This window comes from Humulus lupulus, chromosome X (genome assembly GCF_963169125.1).
Source record: "Humulus lupulus chromosome X, drHumLupu1.1, whole genome shotgun sequence".
Taxonomy (NCBI): Eukaryota; Viridiplantae; Streptophyta; class Magnoliopsida; order Rosales; family Cannabaceae; genus Humulus; species Humulus lupulus.
The window spans coordinates 57,193,537-57,211,508 of record NC_084802.1 but is presented as its reverse complement, the minus strand read 5'-3'; positions in this window follow the sequence as shown (position 1 = coordinate 57,211,508).

The following is a 17,972-nucleotide window of genomic DNA, read 5'->3' as shown; positions in this document are numbered from 1 at the left end:
AGACCCATCCGACCATCTATCCAAGTTCAATTAGTTGATGTTTGTGCACCGTGTCTCTGAGGACGTGATATGTCTTTGCTTCCCGTTAACCTTGATGGGAGTAATAAACAAATGGTTCAAGAAGCATAGGCCAGGTTCCATACACTCCTGGTCCCAGCTGTCCTCTAAGTTTCGGAGACAGTTCATAGCAACCTAGAAGGTTAGCTTCGAGATTAATGCCTTGGCTAACATCAAGCAATGGTCGTTCGAGGTCCTCAAAGAGTACATTAAGTGCTTTAAGGAGGAAGTTGCAAGGACCTAGAGGGTGGATGATGGTCAGCAACTTATGGTCTTATAAGCTGGTATCCAACCAAGTTCTCCACTATGGGACGACCTGCAAAGACGCGGATACCACAACCTTATGACTTTATTTCTCGGGCCCAATAATACATACACTGGGAAGATGCTCAAATTAGGGCTTTTGGAGGGCCAATCTCCATTCCAGCTCCTACCATCCCAGCGGCTACAACGCCAAGCTCTCACTTCTCGCCATACACTCCTGCACATACAAGTATGATGAGTGTTCCACAGTACAATCTCACTGCTCCACAAGCCAGCTATAGCGCCATGCCCACCGGGTACGGAGCAACTCCCACTGGATTCAAAGCTTACCAACTTGCTTTCAGTACTGAAGGAGTTGCTCCCTCCAAGCCAACGACGCTTAGTGAAGGTTCGAGTGGAAATAAGCGCGGGGGCAAGAGCAAAGGGAGCAAGAAAGCAAAGAAGGCTTCCGAAGAGAAATACTCAGCTCAATATTCTGAGTACAATGATTTGGTGGATACTTGGGAGAACATATATTTGGCCATGAAGTAACAAGTCCACTACCGACGACCTTAGCCCATCAAGAGAGAAAGGGAGAAGAGGGATGCAGGAAAGTTCTGCAAATACCACATCAATACACCAAGGGTGGTGCACGCCTTGTGCAGGCTCCCATAGGAGCACCATCCCCAAATCATTTGGGGGCACTTCCCCAGAACCAAGGCCAAGTACTCGCTACTCTGCAGCTTATGGCCTAAGGTCCTCCTCCGGTGAACGGGAGAGCAGGGACCATCTCAGGAGGACCCCATCTAGGGGGAACAATGAGGAGTTCGCAAAACAGATATGCATGTGCCCTCAACCATGATGACGAAGTTTGTGCACTGGTCCAGCTTTTGGCACAGATGCCTAGAATGATAGACAAAGTCACCACCTTCACCGAGAAAGATGCTCGGAGAGTGCACTTCCCCCACCACGATCCTTTGGCACTAGAGACCCAGATTGCACATAAAATGGTTGCTCGGATCCTGTTGGACAATGGAACGTAAGTGGACATCCTATTCAGGAAAGATTTCGAGAATAATAGGATTGATGATAGATGATCCTCTACAACTTCTTGAGCGAATGATTAATCCCAATGGGGTAGATCAAGTTTCCAATGCCACTTGGAGAAGTGCCTAGACAAGCCTTCAAGTACTGCACGTTCGTGGTAGTAGACTGCTTCTATGCTTACAACGCCATCATGGGCCGACCAACCCAAGTGGAGTTTGGAGCAGCCATTTCCATCAGAAATTTATGCATGAAGTTCCCCACAAAATTGGGGATTTGTGTAGTTCGCGGGGACTAGAAAAAGGCCTACCATAATAGTAATTGAGATGGCAAGTCCCGAGTAGAATCCTCCAGAGGAGATGGAGGTCCACGCAGTCCTCGAAAAAGCGGGAGGAGCTCAATGAATTGGACCCTCGAGTTGGAGATGATAGGGCAATAGAGCCCTTGGAGGAGATAGAGGAATTTGTCCTCGATGAAGCCAACCTAGAGAAGAAGACGAAGGTTGGGAGAAACCTCAAGGCGGAAGTTCTAGAAGCAGTGGTGAGCTTTCTCTGCAAGAACCAGGACGTGTTTTGCTGGTCCCATGTATACATGACAGGTATTGACCCAAACATCATCTGGCACACCTTGAATGTGGATCCCAATGTTGCCTCAGTGCAACAAAAATGAAGACTACTTGACCTTACAAGGGCAGAATCGATAAAACCTAAAGTAGACAAGCTACTCGGGAACAGGTTCATATGGGAGACCTAGTATCCCAAGTGCTTAGAAAATCTGGTGTTGGTCTTTAAGCCTAACGAGACCTAGAGGACCTGCATCAATTTTACCGATCTTAACAAGGCCTGCCCCAAGGACTGTTTCCCCTTTGCCAAGGATTGACCAGATGGTGGATGCTACCTCCGGGTGTGAACTTTTGACATTTATGGATGCGTACTCGGGTTACATTCAGATTTCCATGCATGTCGCAGACCAGGAGCACACCAGTTTTCGAACAGATAAGGGTGTCTATTGCTATAAAGTGATGTCATTTAGCTTGAAGAAGGCAAGGGCCACTTATCAGATATTGGTGAACAAGATGTTCAAGAACCAACTTGGTCGAAACATGGAGGTGTACATGGACGGTATGTTGGTTAAATCCAAAGCATCCCCAAAGCATGTAAGAGACTTGGTGGAAGCTTTCTCAGTCCTCTGCAGATTCGAGATGAAGTTGAATCCACAAAAATGCATGTTTGTAGTAGCCTCTGGGAAGTTCTTGGGATTTTATTATGAGCGATTGAGGAATAGAAGAAAACCCTGAGAAGATCAAAGAATTGATTGATATACCATCCCGGAAGAAACACAAAGATGTGCAAAGTCTTGCTGGTCGGATAGCGCCTCTTAGCCGCTTTATATCGAAGGCAACTAACAAGTACATTCCTTTCTTCAACACCCTTTGAGAAGGTCAAAGATTTGAGTGGACGGAGGAGTGTGAGCGAGCTTTCCAACAACTTGAGGCCCACATGACAAATCCTCCAATATTGTCAAAACTGGTAGACAGAGAACCATTGCTCCTTTACTTGGACAGCACGGAGCATGCCATCAGTGCAGTGCTGGTATGCGAGGAGGGCTGTAATGCCCCAAATTTCCTAATAAGGTTGAGGACCTTGATTAGAAGGCTGGGAGGGCCATACTTGATTTATTATGTTATTAAGTGATCATATGCATGTTTATGTGAATTATATTATTATATGATGATAAATGCATGCATATGGGTTTATTTGAACTATAAGGGCATTTTGGTAATTTGGCCCGTTGAGGGCATGATTGTGTATTTTCGTGCATGTGGGTGAGTTATGAATGGTACCACATTATATGTGGATTTTTTCGAGCCTTTCGGCATGAGACGATCATGAAATGCAAGTGTTTGGTCTGGTCATAACAGGATTAAGTTCGAGGCTCGGGGTGAGTCTCGGGGTGATTTTAATGATTAGAACATTACCGAGAATTAAAGGGGTAATGGGATATGATTTATTGGTATGTGAGAATATTGAGAATAGCGGGAATTGGAGGGTGTTAATTATGATTAACGAAATAGGTGCGAAAGGACGATTTTGCCCTTGGTGGCTGTTAAGGTTTTATTTTAGACTTGAGGGAATTTAGGTCTTTTCACCCTTAAAGATTTATATCATCCATTAAGGCTGTAGAAGCTTGTTAAATCAGAGTGTTGCTTCCCTTCTCTCCCGATGGTTTTTCTTCCCCATTTCTCTTTGGATTTTCAAGCTCTCTTTTGAGGAACCAAGCCAAGGAACCAAGTTGTGATAAGCTAGGGTTATGCTCCACCATTGAAAAGGGTGTGTTGCTGAGATTGAGGTGAGTTTTTAGCCATTAGAAATCTTGTTTTTGCTCTGTTTTCCTAGTTGAGTTCCAGCTGGTTTTTGAGTTAAAAAGTTGGGAATTGATTAGAGTTTAAGCTAAGGTTTTTGGGGTTGTGGTGCCTTGGACATGTGGAGGTGGTATTTGGGTTCATTTGGGACTTAATTTGATGTTTGGAAGCTTTTGGTTTGGGTTGGAAATGGTGGAATCATCTATTCATGGCTATAAGCTCTGTATGATCATTCTGATCATCATTTGCATGGCTTTGGGTATTGAGCCCTATAGTGACTTACTTGTCGGTCACTCAGTATGGTTTACCAGAACCTCAAGTGTTAAATCACTCATCTGATTAGGATTGACTTGATAGTCATCCAATCAGGAGGGCAGGATTTCTTATCCTTGATTCCCCAGTATTATCTGAGTTTATTTGCATGCTTAAATAGAGCTATGTTTGCCAGGCATGCCAGATATGATTTGATATCATGATATGACTGTTCATGAGCATATTGAGTTTTCTTCCTGGGCTTCGGCTCACGGGTGCTATATGGTGCAGGTAAAGGCAAAAGAAAGCTGGACCATCCTTGAGTTGGAGAGCTTAGGTGACAATGTGTACATATGCAGCTGCTCGACCGCCACGGCCGAGGTTTGAAGGAGAGGAACTAGGGTTAAACCCTGTTTTTCCGCTTAGATCGGCTGGTTGTTAATATTTTCCTGTAATAGACCTTTAAATTATATTTTTGGGATCCCAATGTATACAGTAAACGTTCTAATGAAGCGTTACACCTTAACCAAAATTTTTAATCCCTAAACTGTTAATCATACTTACTTACACAATTTTGGCCAAATGACTCGATTAGCAGGTTTAGCACTGTTTATAAGGCACACCGTAACGGTCCCTAGAGTTTAGGGCGTTACAAGGGCTGCTCCCAACATCTAGTCTACTATGTCCGCAAGCAACTCCTCGGAGCGGAGTCCAAATATCCACTCATGGAGAAGCTGACTTTCTATTTGATGATAGCTTCGAGGAAGCTCAGGCCCTATTTTCAGGCACATCCCATCAAAGTGCTCACCAACAAACCTTTCAAGCAGGCCCTACAGAAGCCAGAGTCCTTCGGGAGACTCCTCAAATGGGCAGTAAAACTTAGTCAATTCGATAGAATGTACCACCCAAGGACTGCCATTAAGGGATAGGCGTTAGTGGACATCATCGCGGAGTGCACAGGAATAAACGAAGGACCCGAGGAAGCCTTGCCTATTGAGCCTATATGGAAACTGTATGTGGATGGGTCATCCAACGAGAATAGGGCCAGAGCAGACCTAATCTAATCTTGATATCACAGTGCCCTAAGATTTGGATTTGATGCCTCGAATAATGAGGCTTCATATGAAGCTCTCCTAGCTAGATTACAAGTTTCCCGAGAGCTTAAGGTTGAAGGACTTGAAATCTACAAAGATTCTCAACTGGTGGTGAACCAAGTCCTCAGAGAGTACCAAGCTCGAGGTACCAAGATGGCTGCCTACCTGGCCAAGGCCCAAGAAATTCTACACAACTTTAAGAAATTTACCATCTGACAAGTTCTGGGGGAATAGGACTCCAACGCCGATGCTCTAACCAAGCTAGCCACTATTAAGGATGTGGAGATGCTCAATGTGATCCCAATTGATTACTTGGCTTCTACAAGCATCGTAGAGCCCGAGGAAGTGTAAACAGTCCAGCCTTAAGATAGTTGGATGATGTCGATAACGAATTATCTTGTCTCCGGAGAACTACCACAGGAAAAAAAAGTTGCTCGGAAGCTACTCTATCAAGCTCCTCAGTACGTGATCTTGGACAAAAAATTATATAGGCGAGGATACTCACTGCCAATAATTCGGTGTGTTTAAGAAGAAAGCAAAACTCATCCTTCGAGAAGTGCATGAAGGCTTATGCGGAGACCATGCTGGGGGCAAAGCCTTGCCAAAACGATTAAGCGACAAGGATATTCCTGGCCATAATGAACAATGATTCACTGGATTTTGTCAAGAAATGTGACAAATGCAAGCTGTTGACCAGCGATCTGGCCAATGACACTGAGTCAATTAAACGATATAAAATGAGAACTGAACTTTAGAAATGTAAACGACACACAGTTTTTATAGTGGTTCGACCCTAGAATGGTAATAACCTACGTCCACTTTAGTACTTTTATTTATGTAGAAGTCCCAAACCCCCGATAAGATGAATAAGATCAAATGAGTTTCGTGAGTTTGAGAGAATACAAGATCTGTGTATAAATTCACCTAAAACAATAAATTCTCTAGAGATTAAAGATTTACAGCGTAAGAAATAATGATTCAGTAAGACCTTTATTTATAGGCTTAGGAATGTACATAAATGGGTCGTGGGCCTTACATGATTTATGTAATAAATATTGATAAAATAATACAAGATAACTAAATATCTAACATATATCTAGTTTTAACTAACATTGAGCGTTCTATGCGTATTATGTGTATCGGCCAGCCTGGTGAGCAATTATTTGAAGTGCATTTGAGTAAGTCTGAATTAGTGACAAAACGACTCCTTGAATCTTTTCTTGTTTTCCAGTTGAGGGTCAATGAGACTCTTATTGACTAGGTTATCATTTGAACCACCATGTGTCTGAATTCCTTGCCGCGTCATTAAGCTAGTTTTCGGGTGAAACATTTGCCCCCCAAGTTTATTATATGCGAACATTTGATAAACTTGTTCGAACAAAAGATTTCCTTCAAGCAACTCCTCTTGACCTATCCTTTCTGTCGTCCTTTCACTTGTCTAGAAAAAGTAAACGTCAGCCTGACACATTGCCCTAGGTGAAAATTGACGGTTTCACATTTTCTAAGACTTCAAAAAGACACCTTTCTAGTCCCACCTTTTCACCTTCCCTACTGGAATGTATAAAAGCCCCTCAACCATCCATTTCCTTTTTTATGCTTTCTCTTTCTTTCCTCAAGAACATCAAAAATCTTCAAGAACTCAAGAACTTCTCAAGCAATCTGAAGGAAATCCTCACACAAACCCACCAATCTCCTCTGTAATCTCCGCTCCAAGTAATTTTTTTTTACCTTGCCTCTTGTTTTCTAGCAATTTCTTCTTATAATCATGCATGATTATTGTTGTTTTGTCAAATTCATAAACTCTGTGAAAAAACTGATGGGTGTTCTTGAGTTTCTCTGAAATTTTGGCAAATGAGGTATATAATCCAAGGTTTAGGTAGGACAATATAGTTTATAGGACATATAAAAACTTTTGGCAGGCATAGATATGGTAGGTTTGAAGTATTTGACCCAAAATCAAAGCAAAATTCGATTTTGCATCTTTAGGAAAAACTGGGCTTTTACCGCCTTTCTGACAGATGAAAAGAAAAACTTTTCATTTTCACTTTTTTATTTGAAATCTACGATGCTCATATATTCCAATTTTTTTGTCTTTAAATGTTGCTGGTCAGATAAACTCTTGAGTTTATCTACGAGCAGCCTTTATTTTCTTCTTTGTTTTATTCATTCTATTGATCGCAGATTCTCACTTCCCCTTCCTCTTCTCAAATATTCATTCAAGACTATTGAGGAGGTGAGAGGCCAATAGAAGAAGACATCTAGCTTTCTTGTTCGAGGACACCGAGCAGCCTGCCCTTCCTATTTCACAAACTCTAGCCCCTGCACTAAGCCCTACTACTACTCCACAAAGGTGTAGGACTCGAAAACACAAAACTCCCATGGCCAGAGTAAAGCATGTGGCCCAGAGAAAGAAGAAAGACCCCCATGTTGGTCAACATGTGACCAACACAGAGATCTCTACAAAAAACCCTCGACCATCTGAAGAATAAGTTTCTAAGTGGGTACTCTCCAAAGTCATTTCCAAAGTTGGCATTCAAAAGGATCACATTCCATGGTACATAGCCCCACCCAGTGTTCTCTTGAGAAGGGTGGTTGAAAAATATCCAAAAAAGTATGGAATCCATGGTATAACCCTATACAAGCCTTCTCCCGATGAGAGGGCCACTGTTCCTGGAGGTGCTTACAGTACCTAGTTGAGGTTTAACATCGAGGCAGGAGTAACCATTCCTCTCCACGACTATATTAAAGGGGTAGCTAATTACTTCAACATAGCTCTTTTTCAAATCATCCCGAATGACTATAGAGTTTTATCTGCACTCTATATCCTTTATCACCTTAGGAGATGGCCCGCTACTACTCCACACGAGATCAACAACTTGTTTGATCTCAAGTCGAGCCCAAACAACAACAACACTAGGTTCTTCCATTTTTATCATCAAGAAAAATCCTGCGCCTTCTTGACAGATTCTACGTACATATCCAACATGGGAAAAATACTATCAAGAGTATTTTCTTACGACTGATCTGGTCGAAGAAAACTTCTCCTTCATTTGGGGAGGTAAATTTCTTTTGTCCTGTTCGTTTGTATTCTTGGTCGATCATTTCTTTGCTTAGGATGTCTTCTCAATGCATTTTTACTATATAGGCCCATGGTACCAACCAATGCCTACCCAAGACATGATCAATAGGGATTACATTCTGGCCAGCCCTACACACAAGGAGAAAAGCGTCAATCATTTGGTGACTGTATCCAACCTTCGACTAGTCAGACATTTGCAACCCCACCATGATGTAAAAGAGTCAACCACAGGGAGTGCCACTGGTGAAGGCACTGACGAAAAGCTCCTTAGGATCAGCCTCAAGATGTTTCACAACCCTTCAGGCGTCGGGCTCCTAGGGTTAACATAAGGGAACCGAGCGAAATTCCCCGACCAACACCAATCCCTCCCTCTCACGGAAAGGGAAAACAGAAAATGCCTGAGAGCCCTGGTCGGGTGGAATATTTCTCGTTAAAGGATGAAAATGGTATAAATTTCTCCCCTTCATTACTTGCATTATTGCTCATCCCTACTGTAACGCCCCAAATTTGCTAATAAGGCTCGGTGCCTTGATTAGCGTGTCAGGAGGGCAATAATTGATTTAATTGTATTACTACATGATTAATTATGATATATGTGTATCAATACTTAATTACTTGAGTTATATTATAATGTGAATATATATGCATGTTTAGGTGAATTAAATATTCATGTGGGCCTGTTCTTATTAATAAAGGCATGTTTGCAATTTTGGCTTGTTGAGGGCATAAATGTAATTATGTATGTGCTATGCTTGAGACCATAGTATTGTGGAGATATATTTGAGAAGTATGGTCCGAGGCAGTTCTAGGGAGCAGATTAGCGAAATAGTCACATCGGGGTCAAATACTTGGTTCGGGGTGAGCCTAGGGGTATTTTGGGGAATGTATTGTGTATTCGGGGTTGATTGGGTAACATGTAGTTATTTAGCGGTTGTTGGGTATTTCAGGATTAATTGGTAATTTATAGGAATACTCGAGGAATTAGCAGGAATGAGGAAAATGACGGGTTTGCCCTTGGAGGCGTTAAAGGGCTAAGGATAAGCCTAGGGGCATTTTGGTCATTCTTAAAGCCAAAGGATAGACTTGGTTGGACATAATCTCAGCAGAACACATAGGAAAGAAGATGAGCACTCTCACTTTCTCTTTCTTTCTCTACTCGACTCACTCCCTCTCCATTGGTGTGCTTGGAGGCTTAGGGAAACTCTTGGGGGAATTGGCTCAATAATTGAGGAAATTGAAGCTTGAAGTGTTTGGGATTTAGCTTAGGGTCGGATTCTCAGTTGAGGTATGGTTTTTATTCTGATTTTGTTAATATTCTACTATAATTTAGGGGTTGAGGCTTAAACCTTGGGTTGACTTTGGATTTTTATGAGACTATGGTGTAGTTTTTGGGGGTAGTTGTACTGATTATGTTGCCTTGATATGGATTCTAGACGCAATTTCGGGTTTGGGTGTTGGTTAGGATGAATTTTAGTGAAATTGGCTCGAGCAAACGCAAGGGAATTTTGGGTTTTGGAGCTCGAGTTGCAGCCCTATTCTTTAGGCGCTGCGGCCCATGTGCGTGGAAGGGGCATGGTGATTCTCTGAAATCACCTAGGCACTGTGGCGCAGGTTGGGATGTGATGCAGCTCGCGTCCCCCAGGAGAGATCTTTGGGTTCTCTGACTTGTAGCGCGCCGCAGCCCTAGGGGCTGGGCTGCGACTCTAATTAAGGGAAATGACCAAAACAATTTTTTAAGCTCGGAAGCTCAAAATTAAGGGCTTAGGAGGGATTCTACTATCCGATTTAGTAGAATTTGAGGTCTCAGAGGCTAAAATAATATTCTAAATTGGTTTAGGGTTTGATGGATGTTTATTATTATTACGTTGTGACTAGGTTTTACTGCTAAGGCTCGGGTTTAGGTGTAACGTCCCAAAATTCCTAATAAGGCTTAGGGCCTTGATTAGGGGGCCAGGATGGAAAATTATGAAACTATGTGATATTATGTGCAATTATGTGATTACATGCATGATTATGTGAGTTATATTATTATATGATGAAAATTGCATGCATGTGGGCCCACCTCTTATTAGAAGGGAATTTTCATAATTTTGGCCATTGAGAGTGTAATTGAATATCTATGTGCATGTATGCGATAATGGATGAGACCACATTATTATGTGGATATGGTTGAACTATTCGGCATGAGACGATCCTAGGATGCAAGTTAGCGGTTTAGTCATAATGGGATTAATTATTGGGCTCAAGGTGAGCCTAGGGGTAAATTGGTGTTTAGTACATTAACGGGAATGAGCGGGTAATGGGATATGATTTAATAATTATTGAGGATATTGGGAATAATGAGAATTGGAGGTCGTTAATTATGATTAACGAGAAAGGTGGGAAATGACAGTTTTGCCCTTGCTAGCCTTGAGAGGTTTTATTTGGCCCTAGGGGCATTTGGGTCATTTGACTAATGGATATACTCAGCCAAGGAAGGCTGTAGAGGGTTTAAGGCTGAAAAACAGAGGGTTCTCTCTCTCTCTCTCTCTCTCTTGATTTCTTCTCTTTTCTCTCTCGATTGGGATTATGAAGCAAACAAGGGGATTTGAGGCTTAAGGATTAAGGCTTGAGAGTTTAGGGTTATGTTCAACAACTAAAGGGGTTCAATTCTGGGATTGAGGTAAGGATTTTCAGGTTAATTTCTAAGTTTATACTCTATTTTTGAGATAGTTTGTAAGATTGAGATTATGATCTTAGAGGTGGATATTGGTTGGTGTTTTAAGTGGTATTAAGTTGAGGTTTTGTTTTTTAAATGGTGATAATGTTGTGGTGATGATTGGTTGAGTTTTGGTTGAGGTTTAGATTGAGAAATATGCAGGGGAGCTGGGTTCGCAGGGTCAAGTCGCAACCGAGTTCATGCAAGTCGCAACTCGAAGGTGTTCCAGAGCCTCCCCTGGGCTCTGTCAAGTAGGCAAGCTGCGACCCACAGGGTCAAGTCGTGGCCCGCCCCTGGCACCCAAGCAGGGAACCTCTCTGACTTGGGGGTGCGCCGTGGCCCTTGGGGGCAGGTCACGACCCGCCTGTCTTCCTTGTGCTAGGTTGGGTTTTAAGTGCGGAATTCCAATTCTCATGGCTCGGGATCGAATCTACTAATCATTTTAGTAGGATTCGAGGTCCCGGGAGCTGGGTTTTAAGCCATGAACCTTTTGTTATTCATTTTATTGATGGGATTTTATATTTGGTTATGATAAGGTGACCGCTAAGGGACCTAAGGATAGGATCGTTCTCAAGGGTCGTTCTTCATTTATTTTACGCTCAAGCCAAATGTAAGAAAATTGCACCCAGTATGTGATGCATGTGATGCATATGATACATGTGATTATGGCATGTCATGAATGTGAAATATGGAATTTTTCAGAGCTTAAGTCTCTGTAATTGTGCATGATTATAATTATGCTTATGATTATTGATTAAGCATGTTGAATGCCTTATATCTACATATTTGACATATGATATATGTCTATTTGCCTTACCTCATTGAGGAAGCACTGACTTATTAGTCAGGGAATGACATTGGTGTCAGTATTGATTATGATGTTGTGACTTATCAGTCGAGATCGTCAATAGTACCAAGCACTGGTCGTATGGTATTGGCTTATGAGTCAAGAACAATATTAGCATGTTTAAAGCAAGCAGAAATGATTAGATCTAATCAACATGAGCATTAAATGCTTGATTGACCCCAAGGTCAAAGAGAACTAAAGCGCTTGTCTAGTCCAAAGGTTAGTTACGTAGAGCCAGGGCCAAAAGGCTCAGGTGATTGAAACTTCACATGGCTTAGGGAGCGGATCCCCAGAGATAGAATTATTAGTCATGTATTCAATGAGTGATTTATTATTCATCTATTCAGAGAGTGACTTATTAGTCATTTATTCAGAGAGTGATTTATTAGTCATCTTTTCAGAGAGTGACTTATTAGTCATCTATCCAGAGAGTGACTTATTAGTCATCTATTCAGAGAGTGACTTATTAGTCATCTACCCAGAGAGACTTATTAGTCGTCTACCTCAGAGAGACTTGTTAGTCATCTACCTCATAGAGAGAGACTTGTTAGTCATCTACCTCATAGAGAGAGACTTATTAGTCATCCACTCAGAGCGTAGGACTCCACAACCATTTAACTGTACCTGCATGCGTGCATGAATAGGGTTATTACTGCTAGGCATGCTTATTATGATTTAGTAACATGTTATTACTTGTTTATAAGCATGTGTTTGAGTTTTCTTGCTGAGCTTCAACTCATGGGTACTATGTGGTGCAGGTAAAGGCAAAAGAAAGCTGGACCATCCTTGAGTTGGAGAGCTTAGGGTTAAACCCTATTTTGGTGCTTAGGTCAGCTGGTTGTAAATTTTTTTATTGCAATTAACCTTTAAAATATATTTTGGGATCCCAATGTATACAGTAAATGTTTTAGTGAAACGTTGTATCTTTGACCAAATTTTTTAACCCTAAATCGTTAATTGCATTTAGTTACACGGTTATGGTCAAATGACTCATTTAGCGAGTATAGCACTATTTAAAAGGCTCATCATGACGGTACCTGGGTAGTAGGGCACAACATTAGGGATTATGCTCGGGATCGCACTTTACGGTTAGCTTGGGACCCAAGTAAGAAAACTGTTTGTACCCGTAGAGCAAGGCATGGCTCGATTATCCGTGTTTAGTGATATGTATGAATGTTTATAATTGTTATGCCATGTTTATGTGTTTATGACTGATCGGAGTAGGCCGGGTTCGACAAGGGCTAGGATCGGCAAAGGCCAGAAACGAGAATAAGCATGTTGAATGAAGGCTAGCATGGCATGGCCATCTAGGGTGATGTACTCACCCGCTTAGTTAAGACCGTGAACCTAGTGCCTGGTAATGCACCTGGATTGGCTTAGGCCGCTGTTGTGAATTGCCTGTTATATCTGTTTAAGTTATGGGTTTACTGAAATAAACTGTTATATGCTATGTTTGTGGAGTTTTCTTGCCAAGCCTTGGCTCACGGGTGCTCTATGGTGCAGGTAAGGGCAAAGGAAAGGCTGACCAAGCATGAGTTGGAGGGCATGGAGCGGTGGATACATGTTTGGTCTACCTGGTCGCCATGACTTGGGTAGTTTTGAGGAACATTGTGCAAACGACCGATTTTTTTGCCTAGGTTGACTGTATAATAAATTTTGAGTTGTAATTATGTTTTAAACAATGTCTTCGGATCCCAATGTAACACTTTTATAATCTTAATGAATGTCCAAACCTTGTGAATTAAAGTTTCATTAAACGAGTCTTCACTTTAATTTAATCACACTTTTTAGTCTAAATCCTCGATTAGCGAGCTAATGGCACATTTTAAAATCACATGGTAAAGACTCTAGGGTATTAGGGTATTACAACTTGGTATCAGAACGTGCCAAGGTTTATGGTTCTTGGAGATTGACCGAACATGTACGCTCGCTGCCAGAGACAAGCTCGACTCAAGGTTGGTCAGTATTAAGTGAAATATATGTTTAATTGCTTATCTAAATTGCCATGTTTTCCTAATTGACATATATAGAGAATGATGAATATATATAATACTAGGGCATGACCCCTTTGACTGTTATATGATTATGTTATGTGTGCATTGTGTTGGTTGTTGTGTGTGTTTGATTAGTTGAACTGGGAGGTGGTTTTATTTGGATGTTGTTATCGTGCCTAATGTGCGGCGTCATTAATTGCAGACATATTGAAGTTATGCCTCAACGATCAATTAGATTCCGCAACAATGTGGCCAAAGATAACGACCAGGGTAAGGACCCTCCACTTGCCCCACAGAACTGGCAGCAGATGTTTGAAGAAATGCAAGCTAGACTTCAGAGAACTAAAGATGAACTTCAAGAGTTGAGATAGCAGGCCCCTCCTTGGGATGTTGGATTACATGCCCCACAGGCTATGGCACCAGTACTAGCCCAGCCTGTGATGGAGAATAGGTGGGAGCCTTTGTATGAGAGGTTCAGAAAGCAGCACCCTCCCACCTTTGAGGGCGATCCAGACCCACTGCGGGCAGAGCAGTGGATGAATATGATTTCTTCCATATTGGATTTCATGAGGGTAGAAGGAAATGAGAGGGTGGCTTATGCCAACTTTATGTTAAGGGATGACGCTCGCATCTGGTGGGAGGTTGTGTCTCAGAGGAGGGAAGTGACTACTATGGTTTGGGATGAGTTCAGGGATGTTTTCAATGAGAAATACTACAGTGTTGCAGTTCAAGCTGCAATGGTGGATGAATTCACCATTCTAACTCAGAAAAGGATGACGGTAAATGAGTATGATTTAAAGTTTGACCGATTGGCTAAGTTTGCACTAGACTTAGTGCCTACTGATGTGGTAAGGAGAGACCACTTTGTACGGGGGTTGAATGTAATGATAGCTCGAGATGTAAAGATAACATTGGACCCAAGGACTACTACTTATGCTCAAGTGGTGGAAAAAACCCTTAATGTTGAGGGTATCGAAGATCAGATATGGAAGGAAGGCGCCGCAAGGCATGATGCTTGGAGGACGGTGCCTCTCTTCACTGGTTCTGGCTGAGGTAGTTGCCCCAGTGAGTAGAAGAGAAAGGCCCCAGATTCTTTTGTTCCTCCTGGTCCAGATAGGAGGGCATGCGGTGCCTTTGGTGACCATCAGGGTGGGGGATAGAATTGGAGAAGCTTCCTAGAGTGTCCACGGTGCAGGTGATGACATCTGGGGGAGTGTAGAGTCAGAGCATGCTTCATCTGTGGGAGTGTCAGTCACTTGAGGAAGGACTGCCCACAAGCTAGAAAAGAAGAACCAAAAAGGAGCGACAGCCTCACTCCATCCAGAGTGTTCACCTTGACCCAGACTTAGGCTGAGGCTAGTCCCTCGGTCGTGACAGGTCAGATTTCTAGCGTTGGTTCTTTGTTTACTGCATTGATTGACTTAGGGGCTACTCATTCATTTGTATCTTCTAGGGTGATAGACCATATGTGTAGACCTTATGATCTGTATGCTAAAGAATTTAGGACTTTGTTGCCAACTGGGGAATCAGTAGTCTGTAGGAGATGGGTTAGAGCATTACCAGTGGAGATAGACAGTAGGGAGTTTTTTGTGGATTTGATTGAACTGGAAATTGATGATTTTGATATGATTTTGGGGATGGATTTGTTAGCATAGTATGGGACAACGATAGATTGCAAGCTAATGATGGTAACTTTTGAGATGGAAGGAGAGGAACCCTTTGTGTTTGTATGGATGGTGAGTGCACCACAAGTACCTATGATCTCTGCATTGAAAGCTAGATACCTATTGCAAGAAGGTTGCATAGGATTTCTAGCAAACATAGTGGATACCTCTAAGGTCATTTCAGTTGGACCAGGTGAGACTAGGTTGGTGTGTGAGTTCCCTGTTGTATTTCTAGAAGACCTGCCAGGGTTGTTGCCACAACAAGAGATCGAATTTTTCATAGAATTGGCACCAAGAGTAGAAATAGTATCAAGGACACCTTATACAATTGCGCTAGAAGAGTTAAAGGAACTGAAGATTCAGCTATAGGAATTACTGGATCTAGGATTCATTAGACCCAGCTTTTCCCTGTGGGGTGATCTAGTGTTGTTTGTCAAGAAGAAGGATGGGTTCTTAAGAATGTGCATCGATTACCGAGAGCTGAGTAAGCTGACTATTAAGAATAAGTACCCTCTGCCTAGGATCGACGATTTGTTTGATCAGCAACAAGGGAAGATGGTGTTATCTAAGATTGACCTTCGGTCTGGCTACCATCAGTTGAGGATTAAAGATAAGGAAATACTAAAGATCGTGTTCTGTACGAGGTATGAACACTATGAATTCTTGGTCATGTCTTTTGAGTTAACCAATGCCCTAGCTACCTTCATGGATTTGATGAATAGGGTCTTCAGGGATTATTTGGAAAAGTTCGTAATCATATTCATTGATGATATATTGGAGTACTCCCAATTGGAGACAAAACATGAGCAACATCTTCGTTTGGTACGATAGCTGCTGAGGGAGCATAACCTATATACTAAGTTCAGTAAGTGTGAATTCTAGTTACCCCAGGTAATATTTATGGGGCATATCGTGAGTAAGGAGGGGATTTTGGTGGATCCAACCAAAATTGAGGCAGTGAGAGATTTTCCGAGGTCGAACAGTGTACCTAAGGTTAGAAGCTTGTTGGGATTAGCAGGGTACTATCACCGATTCATAGAGGGATTCTCCAGAATAGCAAAACCACTGACTGAGCTGACATGTAAGAAGACAATGTATGGACATATAGATGTGAGAACAGGTTCAAGGAGTTGAAGCGGCGACTGATCACCGCTTCGGTACTGAGTTTTCCATCAAATAAGGAAAAGTTTATGGTCTACTGTGATGCTTTGAGGCAGGGTTTAGGTCATGTATTGATGCACGTTGTGAAGGTGATAGCCTACGTGTTTAGACAGTTGAAGGAATATGAATAGAGGTATCCCACTCATGATCTAGAACTGGCAGTGGTGGTATTCACACTGAAGGTATGGAGGCACTACCTTTATGGAGAGAAGTGCGAAATATACACTCATCATAAAAGTTTGAAGTATTTCTTCACTCAAAAGGATTTGAACATGCGTGAAAGACGTTGGATGGGGTTGGTAAAGGACTACGAATGTGATATTTTGTACCATCCAGGAAAAGCCAATGTGGTGGCCGACGCATTGAGTTGGAAGGGCCCAGGGCAGTTATTCAGTTCAAGATAGATATTAGAAAAGCTAGCTGAAGAGATGACGAGAGCGGGAATTGAACTGGTAGTTGGTAAGCTAGCCACTATTACTCTTCAGTTCACACTCCTTGAGAGAATCAGAGAAGCACAGAAGAAGGATCCTCAGTTGAGGAAACACAGGGAGAATGTCTTAGCTGGATTGGCTAGAGACTTTTCTATTTCAGAGGTAGATTTGCTGAGGTATAAAGGTCGGATTTTCATTTTGATGAATTCTAGTATCAAGCGAGAGATTCTTGTTAAGTCTCATACCACTCCCTATTCCTTACATCCAGGTACGACAAAGATGTACCAAGATTTAAAGACTCTGTATTGGTGGTCGGGGATGAAGAAGGATATGGTGGACTATGTGACCAAGTGCTTAACCTGTCAGCAAGTGAAGGCTGAACATCAAAGGCCAACAGGGTTGCTGCAGCCTTTAGGGATTCCAGAGTGGAAGGGGAAAGATATTACCATGGACTTTGTGGTTGGATTGTTGAGAACAGTGGGGCAACATGATTTTGTGTGGGTGATTGTGGATAGGTACACCAAATCAGCCCACTTTTTGCCTGTTAGAACAAATTATATGGTGGAGTAGTATGCTGAGCTGTATGTGAAGGAGATTGTTCGTCTCCATGGGGCTTCGAGATTGATAGTATCAGATAGGGACCCCACCTTTACCTCTAAGTTTTGGGAGGGCATGTAGAAGGCTATGGGCACACAGTTGAGATTCAGTACAACCTATCATCCTCAGATGGATGGATAGTTTGAGAGGATGATTCAAATACTAGAGGATATGTTGCAGGCCTGTGTGCTAGATTTTGGGGGATCTTGGAGTAAGTATCTCCCTTTGATTGAGTTTTCTTACAGTAACAGTTATCAGGCAACTATCGGAGTTGCTCCGTATGAAATGTTGTATGGGAGGAAGTTCAAATTTCCAATTCATTGGGATGAGATGGGTGAGAGGAGGTATTTAGGTTCTGAGGCCGTTTAGAGGACTAACGAGACAATTAAGAAGATTAGAGCTCAAATGCTCGCCTCCCAGAGTAGACAGAAGAGTTACTCAGACTTAAG